Genomic DNA, 12297 nt, shown 5'->3' with positions numbered 1-12297 from the left:
CAGTCCAAAAATATGACGAAGTGCAACACATACATTGAGTTCATTGTAGGATTCTGAGGTACACCATCAGTCCTCACAATTTATGACAAGCTGGTAACTTTGAAATATGCTTGAAAAATGCAAACTAACAGTGTTTTTTACTAGATCAATAGAATCAGAATTATTATTTTGCAGTGCAATATACGAAACTATTATTTAACATTTTGCTTTGATAACAAGAGTATCTAACTGCTTTATAGCCTCCTTTACCACATGTGTCTTTGACACCTTAATCACAAGACAAAGAAGTAAGACTGTTCTGGTCACCCTTGTTTGATCAAGATATATTTAGCACATATAAAGCTGTTTTCTGTAGGTTTTATTCTTGATTTCTTCATCTGTAGACCTTTTTTATTGTTTTCCTCCACATACTCAACAGAAGTTACAAATGTCCCTTAAGAGTAATTAAATCTCTCTCATATTTTAAATTTTGAAGCAAAGGACACTGTGGAATTTAACATGCGAAATCACATTTTCGTTTGTTATTTTCACTGATAACATATAACTTCAGAAAATGTAAAAGAAGAAAAAAAAACGAAAAAAAACCCAAAACCAAAACCTAAGCCCTCAGTAAGCCCTAAGTTCCTCAGAAATCCCCGGCTATCACTGAACTACTTTCCATTCAGTTTTTGAATTGAGTCAAATGTCTAAGTGTGGCTCAGCAAGACAGACAAGAATGTTGTGCTTCGGTCATATGGTGGTATCTTAAGTTCCTGTGAGGGTAAAAGCATGTATGTCTCTGTACATCACATCAAGCATATCCCCAAATTGGTACCATCAAAAAATTTGAACATTCATGTTTGATTTTCCTCTGGCTTTTCAGGGTGAAAACTTATTTCCTATGGGCAGGAAGACAAAAATAATTGTGATTCAGTGCAGTTTTAGTTGATATCACTCAACTATTTGAATGTATATCTATCCCACTTCAGGTCAGAATGTAAGCCACCCATTTTCCTATATGAGTGACCTGGAGAAAAATTAAACTTCATCGTCCCTCTCTAAATAGACAAATACAATTGGATCATTTTTATTCTATGCCGTTAAAGTGGAGACCTTAAAAAAACTGCAAAGAAACTATTTAGCAAAGATCTTCTAAGATTGTTTCACAACTGTTGTTTTCTCTGTGTTCCTACTCAAGCAGGAAAGAGTGAGGTGATTAATCTAAATGTCTTCTTAATTGCAAAGAGGAAAAGTTGGGGTTTGGTGTACTAATTAGTTGTGTGGAAGGTGTAAGGAAAAAATGCTTCTTGTGCACCTCTTCATGTTTTGCACATAGATTGTATGTATGTTGTAGTTTCTTCTTTTTTTTTTATGCACGTAGATATATCTATTTATGGTCATCAAAGAGGAAACGAGGCAAACTATGATAAGATTAATTCATCCTGAATGATTTAATTTATTCAGTGAAGCATCATTCTAGCTGAAAGCTGTCAACTGTAGTAAAAACTGGTATTTTATTTCTGCATAACAATTATGCCATCACACACTTTAATCCAGTACATGAATAAGGCAACCTATTGTGAATGAATGGATGATACAATAATGGGAAAAAGTATTAAACACAAAATCCTTTACAAAGATCAACGTATTTTTTATATTGTGTATGTATATAAAGGACAGATTAGAGCAATTCCTGAGATAAGTCCACTCCTGCATTGCAAGAACAGTGGCAGCACCAAAGTTCTTCTGTGTGGAACTTCTCTTTGTAATCTCATCATGGTTTTTCTACAGCATGAAGATTTGAAAGAAACTTTAAAACCTGTTAGGTCTACCTAGAGGGACACTATTATTTCTACAGATGGTTAAATCAGAGAGAAACATTTTGGAAATAGTAAACCTGGTATGAATTTCCTATTGGTTCCTAATTCTTTTTTCCACTGAGAAGTAAAGTAAGAAAGTTAATGTGCACTGTTTTTTGTAGATGGCACTTCCAAATTACATGGGTATGAAAATTTCATTCTTGGGGTGCTGTGGATAAGGACAAAAAGGAAGCAGAGAGGAAAAAGAGGAACATAAGGTTTGAAAAATTAATGTAACACAGTAGTAAAATTCAAAACAAATGTAACGTATTATGTTGGAAGATATTACAGAGAAATTGTGCATAGCTGTCTCGCTTATCTTTCCACTGTATTGGTGAGAACAGACTGAGGGAATATTAAATAGGACGCAAGTGGATTATACCGCAGATATTCACGATGCACATGAGTTTTCATTGGGGGAACTCAAACAGCTTTTCTGAAGTGAGTGTCGCTGCCGCTATGTGACATACAGAGAAGTGGAAGAACACGAGACAGAGCTGATAGGGGGTGCATTTAAAGTGGCTGTTATGTGTGAAACAGGACAGCTCAGACTTGCTCCATTGGAACAGGTGTGGAGGATGACATTAGGGTTTTACCTTTCTCTCAATATTACTTCAGCTTCAGAGCCTCACACCAACCTCTTCCTTACTACTTTTCCTTACTCCCTTACTCATGACCCATTCTTAAATAAAGGTCACCAACTAAAAGGCATTTTGAAAATATTTCTTGCATCTCAAATTCTTTAATAAACTTTGTGTAATTTTGTCTTTGCAATCTTGATTGGCATCAGATAATCATATGAATCCCTCAGTTACACAAAACTTAAATGTTTTTCCTTACACATTTTTATGATCCATGTGATCACTTTGAATTAGAAAAGTAAATGAAGTGTTTCAATAAAATAAGATTATTAATTCGTTTACAAATTATTTGGGCTGTTCTGCCATCTGACATCTACTAATATGGGAAGGTTCTGAAAGCCTAAGTTGACTGTAATTATTCATTCCTGAGGTAAACCAATCCCATTGACCAATACCAGTTTGTGAAGAGGTTGATCAGTTTTTTCCTCAGGAGTTTTACAGCCACACCTTCTATCATTTCCCATCATTGCCATTTTTTCATACTTGTGTAATAGACAGGTGTTTACATATTGCTGCGAGGTCCATCAGAAGACCAGTCACAATACCTCCATCTTGCACCTGAAGAAAGATTACAGTCCGTAACAGGGAGAGTCTTTTATAGAGTACAACAAAGAATGCCATTGCAGACTGAATTTCTCCTCACCCCCCCTACATATGCCCAGATCAGTGAAAAGCACAAAAATAACATTTAAAGCACCTAGATATACTGTACTCAATTCTTGCTGCATCGAACACGTAGCTGGGAGGATCAAGATCAGAAACCACTATGAGTTCAGGCAGGCAGCAATGCAAGTGCCTGTAGAAAGGGCTAGGTAGAGGGATGCCCTTGGGCAGTCAGAAAATACTTATAATGCTTATGCAAACATTGCGAAGTAGTATATTGCAAAGGTCCAGCACATGTAAATCCATCCTCCTTTAGTAAGGGAGTAACTTCTCAGCTCCTCCAGCATCTCCTGAATTCTGCAGAGAGCTGCAAAGCAGACAGCAGAAAAAGCTGAGAAGTTTACAGAATGCTGGGTGCCAACCAGGTGTCTCACTCAAGATCACTGTTGTGTAACACCATGCGTGATAGAACTGAAAAGATAAGACAAGTGAGCTAATCAGCAGGTGTTCCTATCCCTGGTCTAATTGCATTCTAACTTCACATATTTGGATTTTTTAGAAGTAGGTTGTAATTATAGTCTGACGAAGGGCTTTGGCTGGCACACTGTTCTTCTGTTAAAAACCTCTCATTTATTTATTGGTTACAGCCTGCAGATCTGACCACATTCTTGTTAATAATTTTTCATGTTTGCAAGTTTGATAAAGTTCTCCAGTGGTTGAACCTGGTTTTAAAGTCTGTGCAGCTGCAACAAAGGAGAAGGCAATCCATATTCAGAAAGATTGTTCTTTAAAAATGATGACAAATTTCTATGACTATGTCTAACCTGTGGGATACAGACAAGCTTTCCAGTCATGGGTCAGTGACTTGTTTCCATACATATCTTAGACTCGTCCCCTGCCCTGCATTTTTTTCCACTTTTCTCACTAAGGAAAAGTGGTTGTGCTTATCAGTGAAAGGAGGAAAAATATATTCTAGTCCTGTGCCTGATCTGAATGATCAAAAGACCAGTGTTATGGAGCGTCCTGCAAAACATTTTGTGCAAAACTCATGGGATCTAGTAATGTTGCTCCATTTTGTCCTTAAATGTTTCATGTAGAAGATCACGACGAAATTCACACCTGATTGATCACTTTACATCTGTGTGCATCCATGTACATCATGTATATCAGCACTGATTGATAATCATGTGATGCACATCATTGTCATTACAATGTTATGTGAAAGAAAAGGTTTTTTTCATTAGTCATTTCACACACTGGTAGGGAAAAATAGTTCTTATATCACTTGCTTTCCGTATGTGCTATTTTTCTGTAAGGTTTTCAGCAACAAAGGACTGAAGGTCAGCTTATAGAAGTCACTGTTTTTAACACAATTCGAAAACTCAAATCAATGAAAATCGGCTACAAGTTTAGATGCATTTGAGATATTGAGATAAGCAGCATCATAAGAATCTCACCAGTTGTCTTGACAGTTAAACTGGAACATAAAACTATAAAAGCCTGGGACAGTCAGTTCCCAAAGTGATAGCAACCACTTCTGCACTGAAGAAACCCCTGCAATTTTCCCGCCACTTGGTTTTCAATTACAGAACTTGGGCTGCCATTCTGCCTCAGTACAGGGCAATAAATCGCAGCATGCATCATGTCATCCAAATCAATAATATCTGCTTCCACACTGATTGTTTTCTTTTTTTTTTTTTTTTTTTTTTCCCAGAGCAGTGAACTTTTGTTCTTTCACCTTCTACGTCTCTCTAAATCACACATGGGCTCTGGGAGCTGTCCCACTACAGTAAGACTTGAGTCACTGTTGTGATGAACTCCTCTGGCGCTTGGGTGGCCATTTCGCACTGCTGTAAGCTTAGCTACGCACTGCTCCCAACAGCTATACAAAGCAACTATCTTGCAAAAATTTCTTCTCTGATTTGGAAGACAAGTTTTTGTATGGCTCACAGAAATCTAAAATAGGCATCAGAGACCATGAAGTAACAGCTCAGTCCCAAGAAACACAATGATCAGCCAGGGAACAAGCCCGAATCAAAGAATGGTCAGGGTGGGATGGGCCCCCTGGAGATCGTCTAGTCCAACCCCCTGCTAAAGGAGATTCACCTACAGCAGGTTGCACAGAGTCATATCCTCGGGAGAAGGATACTCCACAAGCTCCCTGGGCAGCCTGTCCCAGTGATATGCCACCCTTAATGTAAAAAAGTTTTTTTACCTTTTCAGATGGAACTTACTGTGTTGCCATTGGTGCCCATTGCCTCTTGGTCCTGCTGCTGGGCACCATGGACGAGAACCTGGCCCCAACATCTTGGCACTCACCCTTAAGGTATTTGTAGATATTGGTAAGATCCCCTCTCAGTCTTCTCTTTTCCAGGTTAAACAGGTCCAGCTCTCTCAGCCTTTACTCATAAGGGATGTGCTCCAGTCTCCTTGTCGTCTTCATAGCCCTCTGCTGGACCCTCTACTGCAGTTCCCTATCTCTCTCGTGAACTGGTCACAGCACTCCAAACGTGGCCTCAGCAGGGCAGAGTAGAGGGGGAGGATATCCTCCCTCAACCTACTGGCCACATTCCTCCAAATGCACTCCCAGGTCCCCTTGGCTTTCTTGGCCACCAGGGCACACTGCTGGCTCATGGGCAACTTGCTGTCCACCAGAACTCCCAGGTCCTTCTCTGCAGAGCTGCCTCCCAGCAGGTCAGCCCCAGCCTGTACTGGTGCGTGAGGTTGTCCCTCCCAGTGCAGGGCCTTACCCTTTCCTTTGTTGAACTTCATGAGGTTCCTCTCCACCCAACTCTCTGGCCTGTCCAGGTCTTGCTGAACGGCAGTGCAGCCGGCTGGTGTATCAGCCGCTTCTCCCAGTTTTGTACCATCTTCAAAGTGGCTGAGGGGACACTCTGTCCCTTCATCCAGGTCACTGATGAGTAGACTGACCAGGACTGGACCCAGCACTGACCCTGGGGAGCACCGCTGGCTACAGGCCCCCAGCTGGGCTCTGTGCCCCTGATCACGGCCCTCTGAGCCCTGCTGTTCAGCCAGTTCTCAATGACCCCACTGTCCCCTCGTCTAACCCATGCTGCCTGAGCTTACCTGTGAGCGTGTTATGGGAGATGGTGCCAAAAGCCTTGCTGAGGTCAAAGTAGACAACATCCACTGCTCTCCCCTTGTCTATCTGTCCAGTCATTCCATCACAGAAGGCTATCAGGTTGGTCAGGCATGAACTCCCCTCCGCGAATCTATTTTGACTGTTCCTGGTGACCTTCTTTTCCACCACCAGCTTCGAGATGACCTCCAGGATGAGCTGTTCCATCACCTTTCCAGTGATGGAGGTGAGGCTGACCAGCCTGTAGTTTCCTTGGTCCTCCTTCCTACCTTTTTTGAAGACTGGAGTGACACTGGCTTTCCTCCAGCCCTCAGGCACCTTTCTGTTCTCTGTGGCCTTTCCAAGAGGATGGAGAGTAGCTTGGCAGTAACATCTGCAGCTCCCTCAGCACTTGGGGATGGATTTCATTGGGGCCCATAATAATTGGATAACTTTTGTCCAAATTGTGCAGAGTGAGGGAAGTGGATACACGTCCTGTTCATAGGCAAGGCATGAAGTTGTTAGTATGAAAGTAGAGATATAATGATTGGCAATAATTTGATGGACTACAACAACTTCTTCTCATGGAAAAGCATCAGGAAATAAAACATGCCAAAGGAGTAATATTTTTACTTGCTCTTAGAAGCTGATGTTTTAACATATATATTTTACTCATGTTTGTTAGTAACAACTCCTGAAGGGTCTGAACACTCTATTGACATTTATTTACTGGTATCAGTCATGTGCTTCATCTATCAAGTGAATTGTTTTTCCTGTGGGACAAAAGATCAAAATTGTGTTAGAAACTTTGGAAAATTTCTTTCCTGCAGTAATTTTACCAGCAATTTTACTTCCAGTTTTGGATGAGGAAAGTAAAAGCTAGCTTATAGGATAATTAAAAACAACAGGGGAAAAAAAGACCCACTTTTTAATTTTAAAAAAAAAAAATCATAAATTCTTCTGTTATTAGAAAGATGTAGTCTTCACATAGTAAAATACAGATCAGGTGTGAGGATTTTTTTATCTATAGATAAATATATATTCTTTTATACACACACATACATAGTTATATTGACATCAAGTGAAATAACTAAGTCATGTGTATTAATAACCATTAGTTGTATTGACATGTGTACCGCTGTGGCTCTTCACAGACAAAAGTACTCTGCTGCAAGTTGATCAAAGCCAGGAATAAATCTTCAAATATCCTTCTTTATAAATATTGTGGTTTACATCTTATAAAAGAAGGCTAGCAGTTAAAAGTACCTTTGATTGTGTAGCCACTCTAAATGTATATTCACATGGATTTTATGAGTCTCTATTATTTTGAATACTCATGCTGTGTGACACTGAAAATTGTATGTGGATATGTAAAGATGAAATGGGCTTTGAAAATGCAGAAGTTGTTTATTTTATTTACATATAGAACTGGAAATACAATGTGCATCTAACTACATTGTCTGGAAAGGTGATTACAACCTAAAGCAGATAAAGTTGATTTAATTAGCAAATTAGTATTGTCATGTCATGGTGTACTGTCTGTACAATGCCAAACTGTCCAAATCCCAGAACCTGTGTTTTATACTAACCCCAGATGACACTGATGGATGTAAAAGCATTTATAAATCATGTTATACAGCAGCACTACAATGTGCTCTTGGAGCTCCTTTAATAAACATAGTCCCTTACAGCACTGATATAACATCTCTGCTGAGTCTTAACCATAATGAAAGTAAAAATGACAATGTGCCAAAATAATATGTCACTGCCAACTTAAACCACACAGTAACAACTGTAAACACTAGATTTTTTTAAAAAACACAGCTCTGCAGTTGCTTTTGCTTTCATTCTGCAGTCCTTTCGTCATCATTTCTCTCTGGCAGGTAGGGAAGTCTCTTTCTTAAGCCAGGCATCATTTTCTGTTTCATACCTTGTGTATGATATGACCCCTTCTATACAAAATTAAATCACTTCCTCCCTCCCTTCCTCCCTTCCTCCCTTCCTCCCTTCCTCCCTTCCTTCCTTCCTTCCTTCCTTCCTTCCTTCCTTCCTTCCTTCCTTCCTTCCTTCCTTCCTTCCTTCCTTCCTTCCTTCCTTCCTCCCTCCCTCCCTCCCTTCCTTCCTCCCTTCCTTCCTTCCTTCCTCCCTTCCTTCCTTCCTCCCTTCCTTCCTTCCTTCCTTCCTTCCTTCCTTCCTTCCTTCCTCCCTTCCTCCCTTCCTCCCTTCCTTCCTTCCTTCCTTCCTTCCTTCCTTCCTTCCTTCCTTCCTTCCTTCCTTCCTTCCTTCCTTCCTCCCTTCCTTCCTCCCTTCCTTCCTTCCTTCCTCCCTTCCTTCCTCCCTTCCTTCCTTCCTTCCTCCCTTCCTTCCTCCCTTCCTCCCTTCCTTCCTTCCTCCCTTCCTTCCTTCCTTCCTCCCTTCCTTCCTCCCTTCCTTCCTGCCTCCCTCCCTTCCTTCCTCCCTTCCTCCCTTCCTTCCTCCCTCCCTCCCTCCCTCCCTTCCTTCCTTTCTCCCTTCCTCACTCTCTCCCTCCCTCCCTTCCTTCCTTCCTTCCTTCCTCCCTTCCTTCCTCCCTTCCTTCCTGCCTCCCTCCCTTCCTTCCTCCCTTCCTCCCTTCCTTCCTTCCTCCCTTCCTTCCTTCCTTCCTCCCTTCCTTCCTCCCTTCCTTCCTGCCTCCCTCCCTTCCTTCCTCCCTTCCTCCCTTCCTTCCTTCCTCCCTTCCTTCCTTCCTCCCTTCCTTCCTTCCTTCCTTCCTTCCTTCCCTCCACTTTTTGCCTCCCTCCTTCCTCCCTTTCATCTTTTGGTTTTCTCAAATAATAATGCATGTGCATACAGCTGTTCTCCTTCATATCCCATATATGTTCTTTCCAAAGATTTTTAGCTCCTAGTGTTTAGTAGAATGTGTGTCTTTAAATCATGTAAACCTTAAGCTTTTCAGGTCAGTTTGCAAAGTTGTAGATACATCTCATCCTATGAAAGGCTGAGTCATAACACATGGAAATAGAAAAGGTTCATGATGTGAGCTGATAGTGATTTTAAAGTTTCTAGTGATTAATTTGTAATACAGTAGCTTTTAATTTCAAGTCCAGTTAATTTATTTGAATTTGTTGCCAGACAAAAGTAGCATCTCGTTTGAGATATCAAAGGATGTATTTCCATTATGAAAGCTGAAAAATTCAAGGTCGTAGACCTAAAAAGAGCAAGAAAGCTTGGGAAATCTGGGTTAGTGCTGGCTTTTTGTCACTAACTCATGGCAACAGATGAAAATGAAATATTGTAACTACAAGGAAAGGGAGTTATTTCTATGGCTAAACCACAGTGCTGTTTATGCATAGATCTGGAGTCCATTTCTAGTCCAAGCTTGCCCTTCTGCTCCATCCTCAGTTTAGACAACGGGAATCTGGGTGCCACTACCTTAACTCGGAACGTATTGCACTTTTCTATATCACTTTGCTTTTTACACTTCTTTTGATGGTCTGAACTATACCTCTGCAGTATTTCCTACACTGAGATTCTTACTCCAAGTCTTGCATCATAAATAAAGTTTTATACTACTCAGACTTACGCTGAGCTATTGGAGCACATATCGGTTTAAGGTTCAAGAGATACATTCTAGAAAGGGGACAAGTTAGAGATAAGAAAGTTTATTGAGGATATCAAATTAAAAGTAAAAATAATTACAAAGAGTTGCAGAACAAACTCAATACTAAGTGGTAAATGGCAGATATAAACTAATGCACTTTGATCAAGACAAGATATTGTCAATCAAAACTCTGATAGCTTGAGTCCTTTAAGATGTTTGAAGGCAGGCATCCAAAGATAAATCATCTGGTTTGCTTCTTTGGGGGGTGTGTGTGTGTGTGTGTGTGTGTTACTTTGTTTTTGCTTTCTTTTCTTTTCATCTGAAGTCTTCTTTTAAAAAAGAAGATAGACAGTTTTGTATTTAACACTTCTTTTAGGCAAAAATTTAGGGAAATGTGAAAGAAAACTGTAGTATGTTAGGTAAGGATGCATTTTAAAATAAGATTACATTGCTTGTAATATATTTTATAATAATACTAAGGGCTTTTAGGTATACTTCGATAGTTTTAAAACACCAATTGAATAGAATTCACTGGATCTACTGGTTGACCGATAAAATTATGTACAAATACAAAAGTCTTGCTGTTTAAGATAATGCAGAAAAAGACCTGAAGACACACAAACCATGTTCACAATTAATTTTGCTGGCCTCAATATTTTGCTGCTCAAGTTGGCAACCTATTCTGCTTTTATGGCAGAGTCAGCCCTGTTTGCATACTTATGACCTGTCTATTATTAGTCCATTTCCTTAAGGAAAAAAAAATTACTTGTTTGAAATTAATCTTTAAACCAGCTGACCAAAAGCTGCAATATTTGCATTCTTGCAAATCTGATACACAAAGGCACATTAATTCTACTTTTTTACCAGCTGGCCAGATTTTTTTGCACTTCTTTTCTTTTTTATAAGTGCACATACTAATGTTATTCTTTGCTTAGCTTTCTATTTATTGTACAGGTCTACAAATATGTTTTTAGGGTGGCTATGGAAAATGCATTTCAAAAGAATGGGTCTTTTATGCTTTTGTTCTTCAGCAACTCTTTTTAATAAATCGCTTACTTTATACATAAACAATGAAAAGCTTTAATCCCTCAGAAATCTGCTCTTCTGACTTCTCTGATTCTGACACTCATTATTGTATGCTGCAACTCTTCTGTTTCATTAGTGATAAACCAAAAGACAATACTTTTTTCCCATTCTTATCCATGAGCCTGAAACTTGGATAAGATACTTTCAATACTTCCTTTCATCTGGTCTGTCTCCTGTAAATTATACATGAAATAACCAAAAAATGTTCCTGTGAATCATAATTTATAAGTATATCTACTACACAGATATTGTTTCTGTAAAGTATGTCTATATTTTAATATTTCCCTCCATTCTTACTGTGTATTGTCTTATGCTTTGGCTATGCAATTGATTTTGAGTGGATTAGTTCATGAATCCACCCAGAGCCCCACTGAAGAGGGGAAGAAATTTTAATAAATAAGGCTGTTGTCATATCCAGTATTTTAAAACTTTATAGGGAGACTTCAGAGTGAGATTTCTCATTTGTGATAAAGACCATCAGGATAATGACTTTTTAAAGGATCAACAAGCTTAATAACACATTTCTAGCTTGTGCAAAAATACACTTTGAGGATAAGATTAAAAAAAAAATTATTTAAAGGAAGGCAATGACATCGCCTGTAACAAACTAGGGAAAACTTACTGGTAGCAGATTCCTCTGAAGTGTTTGGCATAAAAGTAAAATATTAAAAAGGCAGCCATAAATGATATATGTGGTCCTTGTCCAAAAAGTAACAATATTCTGAGATTTCTGTAGTTCAGAATAGAGAGGATATTTCCAAACAGCCTCTGAGGTCCCAGGTCCGGGTCTATAGACTGAATAGGAATTTTCCTGGATGAAAAGGGTGTTTCATAGTATCCAGCCTTCTGCATTTGGAAACCAAGACATCAGGTTGCCCTTAGAATCACTGCACAGGTAAATTTAATATCAGCCAGTTTCAGCTTCTGTAAATTAGAATAGGCACATTAGCTAATACTAACTGTGGATCCAGGCCAGCTGTTGCCAAGCTTTTTCTATATAGCTTAATTTGCAAAAGTCTTTGCTTTTTAAATGTCTTTGTCTTTAACATTGTGTAAGCAATACTACCACTTGGTCAAAACTACTAGCTAGCGCTTCCACAGATTTATCTATTAACCTGTTTACTGTGTTTGACTCTGTTAAATATACAAAGCTAGGAAAAGATTAGTTAAGGAAGGTTTTTTTATTCAAATTCTATGTTAAATTCCTTCCTGCTGTTGTTTCACCAAAGATGTCAGCCTATCTTTGTGGTGGAGGCTTCATCTTCATTCAGTTTACTGATTTATTTTAGTTATTTTGTGTGACACATAGAGGTTACATTTTCAGATAGAACAAAGTTTAATCTGATCTCTAACAACATAAGAGGATCTAGTATTCCTTTTTTCTCATGGAATTGTGTTATATGTACAGTTTTTATGGATGCTTTATATTTATTCTGTAAAGATGAGATTAATTTGCCACTTGGAAATGTG

Source organism: Falco peregrinus, chromosome 2 (assembly GCF_023634155.1).
Source record: "Falco peregrinus isolate bFalPer1 chromosome 2, bFalPer1.pri, whole genome shotgun sequence".
Classification (NCBI taxonomy): domain Eukaryota; kingdom Metazoa; phylum Chordata; class Aves; order Falconiformes; family Falconidae; genus Falco; species Falco peregrinus.
Note: the sequence above shows the minus strand (reverse complement) of the source record.